An 18773-nucleotide genomic window follows, 5' to 3' on the forward strand; every position below is an offset into this window, starting at 1 on the left:
AATTAGAAGGTTTACATAGCCTTTAGTGGAGGGAATTTTTATTTTGATTATTTTTTTTTAGGTTTACATTGTCTCATGTAGGTGTTTTGGGGCCTAAAACCTGGGAGTGAATACAGCTTTAATAAATTGAATTTTGTTTTTTATGAGATAGCACCTGAAAAGGCCTCATACATAGTGGAACTCAGTAATATTTGTGAGTAAATGAAATGCTATGGGAAACTTGTCATTGTAAGTAACCGTGAAATGAATGTTTTTTTTGTTTTTTGATCAACATAATAGAAATTAGACTATTCTGCTTGAAACTTAAGATATTTTTCCATCTAGGTTTTCTTAAAATGAGGTAGGCTTCTCCAGTTCATTGCTATAGCCAGTATTTGCAAATACTGTAACAAAAAACTGTTTAAACATAAAAACAAATATTCAGTCTGTCACATCCCAACCCATGTGGGAAAGCGAAATCCTTTTTTACAGTGGGAATTCTTAATATTATAAATTGTTTGGTTGGAACAACAATGATTTAAAAATTCACAGTATTAATAAGTGAAGGAGACATACTGATGTAAACTACAGACATATTTAGTGCATGAGATCGTTCAGACTCCTCACCTTCAAAACAAAAACTTTTCCTTCTTCTGTTTTTTTTTCTTTTTACTTTCTTTCTCTTCTTTCCTTTCTTTTTCTGACAACCACGTCAAGTTTTCCTGGCTGTGGCCAGGGAGCAGCGCTCCAACTATTAAGCTGTGTGAGAACAGTGAACTTGGTCAGCAAGGATCATTTGTCTCCGGTTGTCAACAAAGGCTTGTTTTACTAGGAACAATGACTATGCAGGTTTGTGCAAAGTGTTGTGTGCAAAAGCGTTAATCAGTAAGCAGCTTGAGCCATACTCAAAATCTCTTTTACATAGATATTTTGCTTTTTGGGGGTGATTGTTGTCTCTGTCAATTGGCACTATCTGAAAAAGAAGTTCATCAGTATGCTGAGATGCTCTCTACAGAGAAAGCTTGACTCAGTCCTCTGTTTCTTTCTTTTGATTCTCTTTGATCAGTTTTCACCAGTGCATTGCCCTGTTACTATTGATGTTTAAGTACAGCGAAGTGATTAAATGATAATGATCTTGGTTTCTATCCAAGATGACAGATTTTTGTAGCTTTGGGAATTCTTCAGTGCCCTGATGGAGTGCATTTTTTATACGCTCACACACCCAGTCATGCTTTCACAAGCACACATACATACACATTTCACACTCACAGAGGACCTTAATTCCAAGAAGTACAGAAAGGATGACTGTTGGCTATGAGAAAGGGTGCTAGTCTAAAGCCAGTAGGAGTAAGTGGGGGTGAATGAATTCTTCTGCTCTGTTTGGCACTTACCAAAAGGACTGAATCACTACAAGAAACATTCTGAGCTTAATTCCAGCATGACTGAATCACTGAGATCAAGTTGTTAGAAATTTGAAGCTGATAGAAACTTCACTTTGAATCTGAAGGAGTCATACATATGTGAGCCTTCTCTCTATGTGCTTATTTCAGGAGACTCTTCCCAGCATTTCCCACTCAGTGACCAAACCCTCTCCCACCCATGACATTTCTGTTAAGTTCACTGGGGTACAGCTTTCTGTGTCTGACTGAGGCAAGTGATACTCGTGCCAGGGAGTATATGGAGTGGCATGTTCTAAAGTCCTTTGAACTTCAGAGAGTGTTAGTGACAGGGCAAAGAGTATGGTGTCTAAGAGCTAGGACTGTGGCCTCTAATGCAGATAGACTTATGTTCTAATCTTGACAATGTCTCCTAATTGCTGTGTGACCTTCAGCAAGTCACTGAACCTCTCAGTATTATGAATCAACATACAAATAATGTATTAACATAACAATAGTTTAATACTAATTGAGTTTTCACTATTTACTGGGCACTATGCTTAAGCATGTTACATATGCTCTCTCATTTAATGCTATGACAATGCATTCAGGAACATCCTGTTATGTGTGTGAAGAAATTCAGACCCAGAAAGGTTAAAAATGAGCAATCAGCTGCATCGTTTGAACCATATTCTTTCCATTACACCACTCTGCCTCTCCCTAAATGTCCTGATGTGATTTTTTTAAATACTAGGTTTCCTGTTTCTGAAAGATTGAATTATGAGATAGGGAGAAATGGTTGACCAAGGATCTCCCCACATTCAAAACTGTGTTTACTTTTAATCTCTAATGGTTGGGAAACAGGGAATGGGGGATAGACCTATAAGAAGTGATAGTCTAACTAATTGCTGGTCAAAGTGTTTTCCAGCAAGCAGCTTAGGGGTAGTGAGAAATGGAAAGGAATATAAAAGGCTGTGGCATCCCATGGTCACATGGTCCTGGGAGAGTCCATGAAATAGTATCATTGACAATGCAAGAAAACTCATATGAGGGTCCAGTGAGTCATTTTAGTCAAAGGTCTTTCAGCCCTAAGGCTGAATATATGAGGATATAACTAAACTACAGTTTAGTAACTAAACTACAGTCATTATATCAAGCCTTGGGGTGTGAGTCTTTGGAAATGCTCCTTGGAGCATCCTGTAAGCCCTATAGACTTCATTGTCCTTGAACAGAGCTTCCTTTAGCCAAGGTGAGGGAACTGAAGGAAGTTCTGGAAGTTCTGCTTCACAAGAGAAGCAGTAGTTAACCAAGAGCATCAGGAAATCACCTCATCTGCTAGTCCTAAGAACTGAAGATAATCTGGAAATACTCTCTCTTTGAAAAAGGGGTCACCAATATATTTGTGTCATTGATACCAAAATTATGTGATTGGTCTTTAGAACTCATCCTCTTATAAGTATTACTATCATGTGGTAGTCTTGGAAGCAGAGACTTGATGATATTCTAGAGTAGAAGAGAAACAGGCCCAAACACAAAACATTTTGCCTTTGTATACTAATTCCACTGGAGTTATTAGGATTAACATTCTACTCTTTGGTATAGCCAGCGTTTCCTGGCGTAATTTTAACCTATCACCTTCTTGTATCATAGTGCCAAATATTTACACTTGATTTAGTAAATGGAAATTTTAGGAGAAAAAAGAAAGAATAGGAATCATATAGGTAGTTTCCTTATATGGGATGCCTTTCCTAGATCTTATAACTACATCATCTTTATTATGAGCACTTTCAGAAACCCCTGATGTTGGTGATGATAATGATGATGATAGCTATTGTTTTATAGTAGTTTACCTGATGTTAGTCCTTGTATAATATTTAGAAGATTTTTTATATATTAACCCCAAAACAAACCAATAAGTTAGAGATTATTATCATCTATATTTTAGTTAAAACATTGTGATTCAGAGAAGATATCTAATTGCTCAAAGTCACACAGATAGTGGCAGAGTGAGACAGGAACCTAAAAAAGTATAGTGCTCAAGTTAGACTCTTTTGTTTCCTTTTTTAAACAAATTTTTTGACTTGTAAACAGTGAATTAAAAAAGCTAATACAAATCTTACTTTTACAAAAGCTACAGGTTTAAAGAAATTATTTCTTTTGATTTCTGGTAACTCAAAAAAGTATTATTTGGGCAAATTATTGTAGATGAGAGGGAAGGGCTTTACAGGAGCATGATGCCAACCATAGACCTTTATCAGCTTCATAGATGCCACTGTTTTAAATTCCATTCCTTACATTTGGTTTGTTTGTGGTATATACTTTAATAATATTTCATGAAGGTCTATGAATTGGAATACTAAAAATTTAACAGTACTGTCTATAAGTAGCAAAGCCTTGATCTTTGAATGTCTGAAAACATCTTTATTTTGCCTGACTGATTGAATGATAGTTTAGTTGGACACAAAATTCTAGATTGACAGGAAATTTCCTTGGAACTTTTAAGATGTTAGTATGTGGTCTTTGATTTTGTTTTTCTAAAGTTTGCTACTCATCTAACTATAGTTGCTTTAAGAGTTTTGCTTTCTTCTGATTTTTTCCTGTTTTTATCTCAGGTATTAGGTGTAGATTTATCTTTGCTTATCCTATTTATGCTTTCAATCTGAGGATTTATTTCTTTCTCCAACTGTAGGAGACCTTTATAATTCTCTCCATTTTTTCCCCCCTGGAATTATGATTAGACATGTAATGGAGTCCTTCAGTCTATCTTCTGAATCTTTTAATTGAACTTTAATATTTAAAGAAAAAAAAACATTTTTTCCCCTTGTGTTTCCTTTTGGATGGAAAAATAATACCCCTGTAGTATTATCTTCTAATTCACCATTTTTCTTTGGGCATGTAGAATAATGTTTTTACCTCATTTATTGAATTTTTCTGGTTCAGTTAGTATACTTTCCAAAATTTTAAAATGTTTCTTTTTTATGTCTGTGTGTATGTGTGTGCTAAGTCACCACAGTTGTGTCTGACTCTTTGTGACCCCCATGGACTGTAGCCCACCAGGCTCATCTGTCCAGGCACAAATACTAGAGTGGGTTGCCATGGCTTCCTCCAGGGGATCTTCCCTACCCAGGGATTGGACCTGCTTCTCATGTCTCCTGCATTAGCAGGCAGGTTCTTTACCTGGGAAGCCCTTTTTATGTCTACCTGTTTTTATTTTTTTATTTTCTGTTTTCATGAATCTGTTCTTATTTTTAGAGGATATTGCTTCTTTATTTATCTTATTAACCATCCTAAATCTATGTACTGTAAACTCTTTGTCTGTTCTGTGAAATTAATTTCTTTTGGGCTAAATTCATAATTTGATGGTTGGTTTGACTTTCTTAGAATTAGATCCTTTTATGTGTTTGGAATTTTAGTTTGTGCATTCATTTTGAATGTGAGGTATTTTTGCTTTCTTCTATCATTTTATTTCTCACATTTGTCCTTCTTGACCAATGCTTTTGTGGTTTCACATTTACCTTTACCTGGTGCCTCAGACCCAGTCCATGATAGAATATTGTAACAGTGTTTATTTTATCCTTGCTCTGTGATGATTTGGGGAATATCACAGCTTCATGGAATAAGCAGACAGCCTGACCCAATTCCTCTCTTAAGACTTTCTTCTTTCCCTGTGCCCATAGCTGCTGGTAAGGCTTAGGAGTCTTAAGCAGTAGATCCTCTGTTACTTCATCCAGGTTCCTTTCACAAATCTGTGGTACTCAGACATTTGCAGAGGAGGGAGGGAGCCTCACTTCAGTCTCTGGCTTCAAGCAGTAAGCCAGGCTCATCTCTATCTAGCACGTGACCATTTAGACACTCATATCCCTCAGAAATCCAATCCTCTCTTATTGCTGCCTGCTTCTGATTTGGGAGTCCTGCATTTCTTTAATCTCAACTGCACTTTATTTCTGTTTCTTTTCTAGTTGATGGAGATTTATCTTGCCTTTGAGACTGATGATATCTTATTGATTTTCTTTTTTTTTAATTAAATTTTAAAATGTGAAATGTGTGTTTGGATCGGAGAAACTGTTTTGGAGCTTGGGTTTACAGGGCTGATGACCTGAATTGTACTATTTTCACTTTGCTAGTCTGCCTGCTTTAAAAGTTATTTCCCCAGAAATGCCAGAGTACCACTGTATTGCTGTCTGCATGTCCTATTTCCCTCTATTGTAGAATTGCTTCAGAAATTAAGGGACTTACTTTCTTCCTAGTGTTACCCTTGATTGGGTAATATTAAGAATCTATTTCAAGACTTCATGTTTAGTGTAAATGTCAGTACTTTCTCAAGTTAAAGATGATAATATTAAGGACTAAGTAAGTTTACAGAAATTATTCTCCAAAGCCAATTTTCAGGAGATGTGACATTTGATATGATGTGTACTCAAGTATTAACTTCCACTTGCCTTTCATGTGTGTTGTTATGAAATAGCTGAAAAAGCTGAAAACCTTGTTAGGGTTTTCTTTCTTTTTATAAAAAATAAGAAATAATGTGGTAGTAAAGACTTTCTTTATATCAAAGCTTTTAAGAAGGCAAATGTTAATAAAACTGCAAATATTTAATTTATTATTTTCACATCTTATTAAATCCAAAGAGCCAAAAAATATCCATGGTTCAAGGCACTTTTAAATGTACCTTGAGTACTTCAAATTTAAAGGTGACATTGTGCTATAGGCAACTTCACCAGTCCTCCTTTAAAGTCTATTGAAGGCCTACAGTAACTTTCCTGTCACTCCGGTAGCTCGTGTGTTTATACTTAGATCCTGAGCTCTGGGAACTGATCATGATAACCAACTTAAATTAGATCACTTGAAATCCTTTCTGTGTGTACAATAACTTAATGTCAGCTATTGTTTTCAAAATTATTATGTATTTAAAATGACTCTTTAAACTATTTCAAAAAGATAATTGTGCATGGTAAAATTTTCACACAAAGCATATTCAGTAAAAGCAAGTCTCTGATTCTATCAGAGATAAATAGAATCTATCTGTCCCCCTCCTCAGAGATAGCAAGTGTTGTTGCTCTGTACTTTCTTCCTGAGACCTTCTATGCACGTATGTGCATATTCCATTTTTTAAAATAAAAGCGTATCATACACCCCATTCTGAGCCTTGTTTTTTTTTACACCTAACTACTTATTTTAGAGCTCATCCTCTATTAGAATATAGAAGCCTGCCTCGTGATTTTTTACATTAAAAGTGATAATTATTGCTAGAATCTTCTGTATTCCATAAACATTATCTAAGAGCTGTTAATAGCCATCAAAGATTTATTTTATTTTAGAGTAGAATGGACTCTATCTGGCTCTCCTGGCCAGTAGATTTTGAACTTGGTATGCGAGTAGATAATAGATCAGCGTTTCACTATATGGAAGTCAGCTCCTAAATTAGCCTTTCAGTTCTGTATTTTCAACAATAGGTGGCACCAGCAATTTCTGTATTTTGGCTGTATGTAGATGGGAAGCATCATCATTTTGATCTTTTTTTTCATTTTATATCGTTGTGTTCACAGATTATTAAGAGCAAAGATGTATTTACCTGAAAGCCTAGAGGCTTGCAAAAGCATGCATACATACATGGGGGATTAAGAAGCACTTTGTAGAAAGGTGCCTGGAATACTATGCTGCTTTCCTTCCCTTGCTCTGAATTTGTAGCAGTCGTCTAGTGAGGTCAGACATTTAGTTAACACATTTAATTATGAATAAAATTTTACATATATAAAATAAATCTTTGCAGGTGAATCTTTTGAGATTGATTTTGGTCGAAATTTGTTCCTTGTCCACACATGAGAGTTTATTGTTGCAGTGAGGAGTCATGCATTCTCACGCTTAACCTGTGACATCTGTGTTTACAGTTCTCATCTCTGTCTCTCCTCCTCCTGGTATCCCGTGTTCCCTGTCAGCTGTAAATAGAATGTCCCTCTCAGCCTTTAAAAAGGTAAATTCATTATTATTCCCTTTTCTTTCTATTGGCGCCTTAGACTTCTCTCCACCGATTTCTAATTCATCCTTTTGTATTTCAAAAAATTGCCTTTATTTCTGTTTTGTGGTAGTCTAAGGCTTTGGTCACATTATAACTGTAATTCTCCTGTCCCTTCCCATTTTGTTCTTTTCAAATATAGGAATGATAATCCTCTTGAGGATGGAAATCAATTGAGGGGTCCTCAGCAAGATGTTCTAAGTTAAACATTCACTGATTCCAGTGAACTGCGTGATTCAGTACAGGTATGAACACGCACTTTCTAACATCACCATCTCTTTATGCACATCCCTTTGGTTCTCGGGCAACCTCTGGAAATGAGGAAATGAAGGGGGGTTCTACATCCCTCAACAGTATTGGCTTTTCACCTGAAAAAGGTAGAAAAGCAGAAGCATTGCTTCTCCTTTCTTTTCCTTTCTGAAGGGAGTTCAGAACTCCTTGGCCTTCACCTGAAATCATGCTTTGCTTTCATTCCATGATGATATTTGTGGGTTTCTGTCTTCATAGAACCTTTTGATCTTATAGAAGTCCTGTTAGGTCTGCTGTGTATCTGTAAGTTGAGACCTTATACTTTTCCAGAGCTCTTAGATCTTCCTTTGTGTTCTGTAAATCAGTACTTTACTCTTAGGCTTTTATTAAAAAAAGTAATTTTATTTACTTATTTATTTTTGGCAGTGCTGGGTCTTCATTGTTGGGCTTTTCTCTAGTTGCAGCCAGCAGGGGCTACTCTATAGTTATGATGCATGGACTTCTCATTTTGATGACCTCTCGTTGCAGAGCACAGGCTCTAGAGCGCGTGGGCTTCAGAGCACGTGGGCTCAGTGGTTGCAGCTCTTGGGCTCTAGAGCACACCAGCTTAGTTGCTCTGTGGCATGTGGGATCATCCCGGATCAGGGATTGAACTCATGTCTCCTGCACTGGCAGGTGGATTCTTTAACATTGAGCTACCAGGGAAGCTCCAGGCTTTTTCAGGTTTTATTCAGGTACTTTTAAAAATATCTCAATGGCTTATTCAATTTACTGTTTCAGTAAATGACAAGTTATGCAGAAATACCAGAGCACACATTAAGTCTATTTGTGCTGAAAGCTTCTGGTTTCTCAGACCCATATTTTGCCATTGTGTTGGGACAAGAGTCTGTACCAAAGAGGCCAATATAATCCTGGAGTCACTGCCTTTTCTGCAGTTTTTGCTTTAAAACCGTCAATAGTTCTTCCCAACTTTCCATTCAAGACAGACCATCATTATGTGGTGCTAACCTTGTGTGTGTGTGTGTGTGTGTGTGTGTGTAATATAACATGACCTGGAGCCATCTTTGGGAGTCTGGCAACACAGACCTGTCTTTCTTGGCCCATGAGAGATTACCTACCAAGAGAGAGAGAAAGAGAAAAGTAGGGATGCTTTGTGAGGTTCCAACTGGAACCTGTCTCATTCTGCATACTCCTCATCAGCAAAGTGAAGGGATGGAACATAGTATCGTCTTCCTGCAGACCTCTCCCTTGGTTCTTACTTATGTGCTAGGACTTCTGTTTCTTTTTTTCCACAAGGTTGCTCTCACTGGATTTTGTATGTATGTATGTGTGTGTGTATATATATATATATATGTATGTATAAATATGAATATGATATATTGAATATGTATGTATGATCAACTGTGCCCCTCTCAGAGATGAATAATTCAGATTCTTTTAAAAATACCTGGTGGAGTGATAGTCTAGAAATTTACTTCAAATAATTAATTAATAATACTAGCCATCAATTAAGGTCATGCTATAAGCTAGACACTTTACACCGATTATCTTTTTAGTCAACAACTTTATGAGGTGAGTACTATTACTTCTTTCTCATTTTGTGGTGGAGGAAATCAAGGTTCAGAAAAGTTAACTAACTTGCCTAAGATCATACGATAAGGGGTAGCCAGAAGGAGACTTGGCTCTTCATTTCATACCTTGTTATCTCCATACTTTGAAGCAATGGTATAAAATTCTACTTCAGTAAGCAGCAGGAAGCCATATAGTTCTCTTATCTTGCTTAGCTTTTTCTCAGCATTCACTCTCCCTTAGGCATAGACAGGTTGCGATACAGTTTGAGCCTAGGCATAGCACTGTTTTGGAGGAGGAAATGGCAACCCACTCCAGTGTTCTCACCTGGAGAATCCCATGGACAGAGGAGCCTGGTGGGCTGCAGTCTACAGGTTTGCAGAGAGTCGGATACAACTGAGCTACCAAACAACAATAGCACTATTTAACCTTCTGTAGAGAAGAGCCCGTATTTCTGTTTGAGTTTTGTAATTTGTTTTTATTGGTAATTATTTTCATTTTTTCAACATATATTTATTCTAATGACTGTGCACTAAATGCTGAGCATACATTATTCAAAAGAAACATGTGGTTGTATCTTCATAGAGGTTTATGGATTAGTTGGGGAGAATACAGGCTATATGTATATACAAAAAGATGTATATTAAAAAAGAGATGAAACACACTTCTGTTCATCCTTATTTGTCAAGATATTGAAAAACAGAATTAACTTGAGCATCCAGTGCACAGTCTGCTGAAAAAATACGCATATGAATACATTGTCTCGTGGGCAGGAATTTGTAATTCAAACCAGTAATGTTTGAAGTTGATTAAAGGAAAATAGTCAAATTCCTGAATAATGATTTAAATGTGCTGGAACACTACCCATTACCCACACATTATATAAATATATTTTAAAATTCTGGCCAGTTGTTGAAATAATAATATTTCAAGTAGGTGGTGCTAATAGGTATTCATGCAATCATAGAATGTTGAGTTAGAAAGTGTTGTTTGACCTTCCTGTTCTTCATTTTCCCTGAAGAAATTAAAACTCAGATAAATTGCATATGCAGTGTTCCTGTACTTCCCAAATTCATGATTCGTAGAATGAATAGACTCTGGTTTATTCAGGGTCTCAGGAGTTCAAGTTGTCAACATTTCATCCTCTCACACATTAGCAATGTCAATGACTTGGAAATTAATATGGTTTGAACTTTATGATTCTTTCTCTTAGATGTGGTTGAAGTAGTGTGAGCTCATCATCAAGAAACAGTTAGATCTTCTCTTCAGCCTGCCTTGTCTGAATTTCATCTTCTACTACTAAGTGGCTTTTACTAGTTCTTGTGAGTCAAGAGGCAATTTTACTCTGTGTGACTAGTTTAGCAGACCACATTAAAGCATTTGTGTTCCTTGTTAGGCTGCAGGAATGAGTTTTCTTAATGCCATCACTGAATTCCAATGGAGGAAATAAATTACTCATGCATTTTCTAATGGTTAAAAAATTTTCCAGAGTCTTAGCTGTCTAGTTCTCATCATGCTGAGGTTCCATTACCAAAGAGTAATTGACATGATTTTGACTAGCAGGCTGATACTACTTAGAAAACCAACTAAATAAAATATCTGAGTCATGGGATCCTAGGACAAAATTTCAAAGAGTAAACTATATGAGACAAAATTTTATAGTTATGGGGAAAAATACTAGACTTGGGAAAAAAGCCTGTGGTTTTGCCTTATTAACTTATTAACTTTGTCAGTGTGGACAAGCTACTTCACCTCTCCAAGCCCGTTTTTCTCATCTGTAAGCCTGAAGATAGTCATATTAATAACTACTGCAACAGTTTCATATGATTGTTGAGAAAATCAAATGAGTTAACAAATGTGAAGGCTCTCTAGAGAAATACTATGAAGATCTTTGTAAATATAAGGGCTTAAAAGATTCATAGTAATGATAATAATACTCAAAGTGACCACTGTGATCTAAATCTTGGCTTAGAATCATAAATGAGAGAACATGGAATGCGTGTTTGGATGCTCTTATGTGTTGGTATAGTGACAGTGTTTGAAAAATGCAAGTCACTAAAGGAATGATTTTACTGTTTAGCGTTGATGTCAGTAAATGAAAATAGCTTGAAATATCTCCTTTGTGTCAAAAAAGATTAAAAGTAGCTTTCAAAGATATAAATAATAGAAAAAGATGAAAAGAAGCTTAAGTGAGGAAATGAAGTTAAGGGAAAGTGGGTTGAAACAAAGAGTTAAGTTAGGCTCCCCAGCACATCTCATCATCTCATCGGGCCCTGCACCGTTTGTTAGAGGTGATTCAAAGATCGTGTTCTCACTTTTCCTGCAGACAGTGCAAGAAGGGAAACATAATCAACAGTGTGACTCATACTGCCCTTAAGATTCAATAATGAAGCAGGGCTATTCCTAATGAGACATAGGACAAAAGATTTTCCCAGGGAGTCATAAAAGAGGACAGTGTGTGGTGAGCAACATCCCACAGAATGTCTTGATGATAAGTATTTGTGTATTTGTTGACGTTGTTATCGGTATAATTGCCAGATGAAAAATTGACAAATTCACTGTTTGTTAGCAAGTTTTTAGTTGCTTGTATTTAATCAAGATTGAAGTATGTTAGGACTAGAAAGAATCTCTGAGATCGCCTTGGTCCCTCCTTAAGTCTTGTGGATTAGGGAACTCTGGCCTGCAGGAGTTGAGTGAAGCCTCAGGGTTAGGTGGTGGGTTTATATCCGAGCACAAAGGTCTTCAGTGAAGATAGTTTCCTCTGAGCCCATTCTGTGTGACTGTGGGAGCTTGGCCTGTCTTGGTATAAATACTATTTGGCACTTTCAACATGTTTCTAATTTTGAGTTTAGCAGTTTACTGTGGTGGGTTTTTTCTGGCTGTTCATTGTATAGAAGCCATTGAATTTGATAGCATCTTTGTATATTGTTTGTTTTGTTTTGTTAAGCCTGCAAAATTGGATCTGAAATTTACAGGGAACAGGTCTCAAAATGCATAATTTCTAAAATTTGTAATTATACTGCCTGGAATGCCCCTCCTTATAAACTTAACACTATTGTCAAAGACATAACTAGAAAATGTAGAAAAGCATCAGTGTCATATGCAAATTTAAAAATAACCCAAACCATAATTTTAAAACATAGATGGAGTTTTAAAATATTGGCTAAAAGCCTGAGGGATTTTAGATTGGCTTCTATAGTGAACTTACTTGCTCACATTCATGGAAGGTGGCTTCTAATACAAACAGCAGTTGTTTAAGAGGTTCCTGTAGCATTTTACAGGCAGAGTAAAATAAACTTCTTTTATCAAGGACTCATGAAATCAGCTGTGAGAATAAACAAGGAGGCTTAGGTTCTAGAGAAAATGAGAGTGGGTCTCCAAAAGAATCAGTCAGTGGGTTTGAGGGATTTTAGAGAAATTTGACTTTATATGGTCAATTTGTGAGGCAATTTGTGTCTTTGAGAGGCACACACATGAACTTTTAACATAGGGCAGTGAATCATAGAATGCAAACATTGGAAGCATTGGTTGTGAGAAGACATCATATCTAACTCACCCAAGTGTTTAAATGGCTTGACCAAGAGACACAAAGGACTGAGACTTGAAAATTCTCACTCCAACTCTAAGATGTATGGGGATTGCTGGAGTGGAGGGGAAGAAGAGACAGTGCAGATGTTACATCACCCTTTCTCCATCTGTCTTTTCTTTCCTAATTTGAGAAATTAAAAATTTGGGCCAGATTATCTCAAAGCAATTGCATAAATCTAAAAAGAATCCCTCTTGTGGAGCATAGGTGTGGGAGATGTAAGTATTTTTTTGTTCGTTTGTTTTTGTTTTTTTTTAATTTAATTTAATTTTTATTTATTTTTTTATTTTTTTATTAGTTGGAGGCTAATTACTTCACAACATTTCAGTGGGTTTTGTCATACATTGATATGAATCAGCCATAGATTTACACGTATTCCCCATCCCAATCCCCCCTCCCACCTCCCTCTCCACCCGATTCCTCTGGGTCTTCCCAGTGCACCAGGCCCGAGAACTTGTCTCATGCATCCAGCCTGGGCTGGTGATCTGTTTCACCGTAGATAGTATACATGCTGTTCTTTTGAAACATCCCACCCTCACCTTCTCCCACAGAGTTCAAAAGTCTGTTCTGTATTTCTGTGTCTCTTTTTCTGTTTTGCATATAGGGTTATCGAGATGTAAGTATTTTAAAAGTAATCTTTCTCTTTCCTCAAAAAACTCGAGCCTACCTAAAAATATTTTTTCTCTCTCTCATTTTGTAAGGAATAGCAGTTAAAAGAGTTAACCTGAAGGCTACTGAGATGAACAGAATCGAGTCATAATCTATTATTTCCCTTCTGCTTGGTATATAACTCTGTGTATGGACACGTTGGCTCAAGAAATGGAATGCCACATCTTTTTCATCTTACTGACAGCAAAATGAGTTTGATGTCTTTTCTCTCAAATGGGCTTCCCTGGTGGCTCAGAGGTTAAAGCGTCTGCCTGCAATGTGGGAGACCTGGGTTCAGTCTCTGGGTTGGGAAGATCCCCTGGAGAAGGAAATGGCAACCCACTCCAGTATTCTTACCTGGAGAATCCCTGGTGGGCTATAGTTCACGGGGTCACAAAGAGTTGGACATGACTTCACTTTCACTTTCACTTTTCACCATCTCAAACGTATGCACTTGTTAAGCCAATGTGTTAAGATGCAAAACATATACTACTTTTTTTGTTTTTAACTTGAATTGCTTAGCGTGTCAAGTATAACATTCCTCTGACCTTGGTACTGCTTAGTTTTGGTTCAGGTGATGCCTTTATTCTTTCTGTTAAAGTACCACTGTTCTTTGACCCTTACACCCCCAAACTTGCCTACTGAATTAGTGATCTGTGCAAGCCCTTGACACTAGATAATGACATCATGACCTGAAATATTTGGTGAGCTCTGGTGCTATGGGATTAAGTAAAGTCTTGGCTGGATCTGTTTATGATGGTCATTGGCGATGACTGTTAAGTGATTCATGAATGAAAAGGTTTAACACAAGGGTGGGCCCATCTAAGCATCTCATTTCTGTGTGTCCATTTTCTAGGAGGTAAGGTGAGTCAGTGTAAAGCTTTTTGGAATGATTGAGTCATGAAGAATCTGATGCAGAGAGGTTGTCTTTTAGATAGGTGTGTAGTGGGAGAAGCAGGGTAGATAGAATATTTTGCTTGGGAGTTGCAACAGAAGAAAAGAAAGAGAAAGGTACGCTTTGCTACAGTGTCTAGAGAAGTTGTGGTCCATAATGGTTTACATTTATACAAAGCTTAGAGCTTGCAAAGCATTGTCACACACATGGTCTCACTACTCTGGGTGGAGAAAAGGGAGGGAAGGAGAGGATTCTGGAGGTAGTACCAGTGGCATGAATGGTCAAATACAAAGACATCTTGAGGGTCCTCTGGGCCTGTGGCAAAGCTCCAACTCCGTCATCCCTAGAGCCTATGTAGCTTCTCCCTCCTCTTTCTGGTTCTGTCCAAGGCAGCTGATTTGGACATCTTCCCAGACCTGTATATAGGATGGAGACTCCTGACTAGTTTCATGGCATAAACTATTCTTGGGCTTGCCAAAAAGGTGGATCACCTTTGCCCCACCCCCACCCCCACCCAACTGTTTTGCATAGAAGATGGAGATGTGGTAGCCTGAGAGGCAGGAGCTCTAGGTTTTGTCTAGTTTTGTCAGACTAGAGACAAGCCATGACCTAGCTCAGGTTATCAATTTCCTCCTCTTTACGTTGGGAAATTTGCCCGGGTGGCTTCTGGGCTCCCTTTTAAGAGCTCTTAGAGATTATTCCTAGTGCTGGAACTTCTTCTTGCTTAAAGACAGATGATACTGCCTTCTCAGATTATCTGATTCCTATCATCTCATTTGCCTTGGCCTCTTTCTTTCATTGTCACTACACGCAGTGCTTTTCTCACTTTCTGGCTCTTGGTATTTCCATATGTTATCTTTGCCCCTTTCACTCATGGTATAATCACATGTTAGCCAGAGTTAAGTGTTAGACTTTCCATTTTGTGTGTTGGTAGTTCTTTCTTTAGGCATTCTTTGATATCACAAGCGGGTTTGGGAAAAAAAAATTAGATCAGGTGCCTGAATTAAATCTAGATAATTTTCAAAATCTCCTCTATTTTACGATTGATCTTTATTTGCTCATTCATCTAAAGAAAATGTGAGGAGAATTTTTTCCAGCTAGTTCATGGCCCTGTATTTTTTAAAATATATTTTAAAAATTTATTCATTTTTAATTGAAGCATAATTGCTTTACAATATTGCATTGGTTTCTGCCATAGATCAATATGAATTAGCCATAAGTATACATATGGCCCCTCCCTCTGGAACCTCACTCCCACCTCCCGTCCTTTCTGACCCCTCTAGCTTATTACAGAGCCCCAGTTTGAGTTCCTGGAGTCAGACAGAAAATTTCCATCGGCTACCTGTTTCACAGACGGCAGTGTGTGTGCTTCCATGCTACTCTCTCCATTCGTCCCACTCTCTCCGTCTTCCCACCTCCCGTGTCCATCAGTCTGTTCTCTAGGTCTGTGTCTCCATTGCTGCCCTGCAGATAGGTTCATCAGTACCATCTTTCTAGTTCCGTATATATGTATTAATATAAGGTATTTGTTTTTCTCTTTCTGACTTACTTCACTCTGTATAATAGGCTCTAGGTTCATCTACCTCATTAGAACTGGCTCTAATGCATTCCTTTTTATGGCTGAGTAATATTCCACCATATGTATGTACCACAACCTCTTTACCCACTCATCTGTCGATGGATGTCTGGGTTGCTTCCATGTCCTAGCTGTTGTAAATAATGCTGCAGTGAACACTGGGGTACATGTGTCTTTTCAGTTTTTATTTTCTCAGGGTATATACTTAGTAGTGGGATTTCTGGATTGTATATTAGTTTTATTCCTAGTTTTTACAGGCCCCTCCATACTGTCTTCCATAGTGGCTGTATCAATTTATATTCCCACTAACAGTGCAAGAGAATTCCCTTTTCTCCACACCCATTCCAGCACTTGTTGTTTGTGGATTTTTTGACAATGGCCATTCTGACTGTTGTGAGGTCTCATTGCAGTTTTTATTTGCATTTCTCTAATAATGAGCAATGTTGAGCATCTTTTCATGTTTTTATTAGCCATCTGCGTGTCTTCTTTGACGAAATGTCTGTTTAGATCTTTTATGGCCCCTTTATTATATGTGTATTTTATACATGCTTGAGGGTTTCAAATACAAAATTATTTATTTTATTTTTTATCTGTATATTTTTGGTTAACAAAAATTTTTAAAACAATTTCAAACCTAAAAAATAGTTGTAAGACTAATACAACTTTTTGGATTCCTACATGCTCCTTACCCAGATTCCCCAAATTTTGGCATTTTACCTCCTTTTGTCTTAATATTCTTTCTCTGCTCTTCAAAAATGTCAAGTTTTGACATATATCTATACATCTCTATATATGTATTATTTCTGAATCATTTAAGAGTAAGTTGTAGACATGATCCAATACCTTGAAATATTTTGGTGTATATTTCCTAGAAGAGAAAGAAAGAAAAAGAAATCTTTCTCTTATCTTTCCTTTTCCTTTTTGCTCTGGGATGCAACCTAGAATGTCACACGTTGTTTCGTCATGTTTCTTGGTCTCCTTTAATCAGGAATAATTCCTTAGTCTTTTGTCTTTTTTAGTACTTTTTTTTTTTTTTTTAAACAATTTGAAGAGTTGATGTTTTTGAAGAGTACCTGCTTCTCATGTTGTCCATATTGCTCATGGCGGTGTGCTTTGGGTCTAAAGACCTCCGAAGTAATGCTTTATTCTTCTCAAGGAATCAAATTGGGGCATCAGTGTGTCCAGTACTGGTAATGTTAATTTCTGTTTCTTGGTCAAGATAGTGTGTGCCAGATTTCTCCTCTCTAAAGTTAATTAATATTTTGTATTCAGGAATTTATAAGTGACACAAGCTTTTGGTATGGAAATACTTTGAGATTATTTTAAATATCTTATTCTTCATCGAACTTTTACTCTCTGCTTTTAGTTACACTGATTATTTTCTACTCTCATCATTCCTTCTAAGTTTATTAATTTAATTCCACAGTAACAATTATTTATTTATATAGTATGTGATGGATTTTAATTTTCTCAACACATTATAAACCATTGCTGTCAATATTTATTTTGATGCCCAATATGTCCCAGATTTGTCTAGTGGGATCCCTTTCAAACTGTCTCAAGTCCTTTTGAAATGTCTCTATCATTCTTTGAGCAGCTTTTACTTTCTGCTATAATTAAATGTTCTCAGGTTACTTAGTTCTTTCTTGCTCCAGCCCTGGAATCAGTTACTCTTCTCAAGAGCCCTGATTCCTTTTGGTGGAGAGTGGTGTTTAGAAACCCAAGGTCTGTGTGGTAGATGTGTTTATTGCTACTGAGATATCATAGCTACTAGGCCCTCTCAGCAGGAAGAACTAGGAAATATATATATATATATACATATGTATTATATACTGTGTACACAAGAACATCTGTATGTTTTTCTATATCTAACTATAGATACTAAAAAAAACTTGAGTTCATACCAATACCTCTAATTCCCAATTTAATACCACAAGGCTTATCTTAGTTGTATCTCTTTCTACATGTGTATCTCCTTCTCAAACAGTGAGAACCCTACTCCTATTATTCTTGGTATATTTACTTATTTTCTCAACTTTCTGGCCACATGGGCTGTTTCCTGAGTCCTCTCCAACCTAATAGTCATCTGGGACAAGCCCCTTTCTCTCTTTTGTCCATTATGGGTCTGCTGCCCATGCTAACTATACCAGCCAAGGCCTCTCCCTTCCCTTAGCTCAGCTGCATTATTTGTGACTTTTGAAAAAATACTAATATTTTTCACTGAAAGATGCTTAGAATAGTAATCATGTTAGCTAAAGTCAAATTTGTAGCTAGTATTTTTTCATCTTTCTCCCTGTTCACTATGCGTATGAGAGAAGTGACTGATTTATAAATATTTGAGTAATATTTTGAGGGTTTGGGGTTTGAGCACATTTATTAAAGAGTGGGTTCAGTGGGTTAGCAGTGCTTTTCAACAATTTTTATATCTTGAGGCACATAGAAAATGGTGTATTTATTCAGCACACCAAGTTAAATGGCTAAGATTTGTGGAGGGTGCAGTCAAACGGGCCCGGGGACTGTGAGTATTCAGATTCCCTTGTCTTGTTACACCTGTCACCTAGTAAGGGCATACTGTTTTAGATGCTCAGGTTTAGACCATGGCATTCCTGAACTGCTCAGATAGTTCAAGGACCTAAATTTAGTGTCTGTAGCCTTGTGCCTGGAGTTGGTCAGTTCTCTGTTGGATTTGTGCCGGTGGTCAAAGGGGACTGTGTAAGAGGCCATGAATATCTCAAGACAGCCTCCTGGCCTGCTAGGTGCAGAAGCTCAAAGCACTTGTTATATTAATGGATGGACTCACTAATCACCTCAATTAGTGGAGGATTGCTATGTAAAGCGCAACATAGAAGATAAAATTAAACTTTAAAAAATATCTATTCCAA

At 37.1% G+C, this 18773-nt stretch overlaps 1 protein-coding gene across 10 annotated transcripts in view; it reads left to right on the forward strand.

Annotated features, from left to right (window-relative positions):
• The window catches only part of GLIS3 (GLIS family zinc finger 3), a 674957-nt gene that overhangs the window by 246166 nt on the left and 410018 nt on the right, over positions 1 to 18773 (forward strand). Inside the window, exons 2-3 of one of the 10 annotated variants that reach the window (XM_061132896.1) lie at positions 7244 to 7326; positions 7511 to 7613. The exons of 7 other annotated variants lie outside the window; for them this stretch is intronic. The gene's annotated coding sequence lies outside the window, so the exon portion shown is untranslated. 2 more of the 10 variants (XM_061132898.1, XM_061132897.1) reach the window with 2 other exon arrangements.

The sequence above is a fragment of the Dama dama genome, chromosome 29 (assembly GCF_033118175.1).
Source record: "Dama dama isolate Ldn47 chromosome 29, ASM3311817v1, whole genome shotgun sequence".
Lineage (NCBI taxonomy): Eukaryota > Metazoa > Chordata > Mammalia > Artiodactyla > Cervidae > Dama > Dama dama.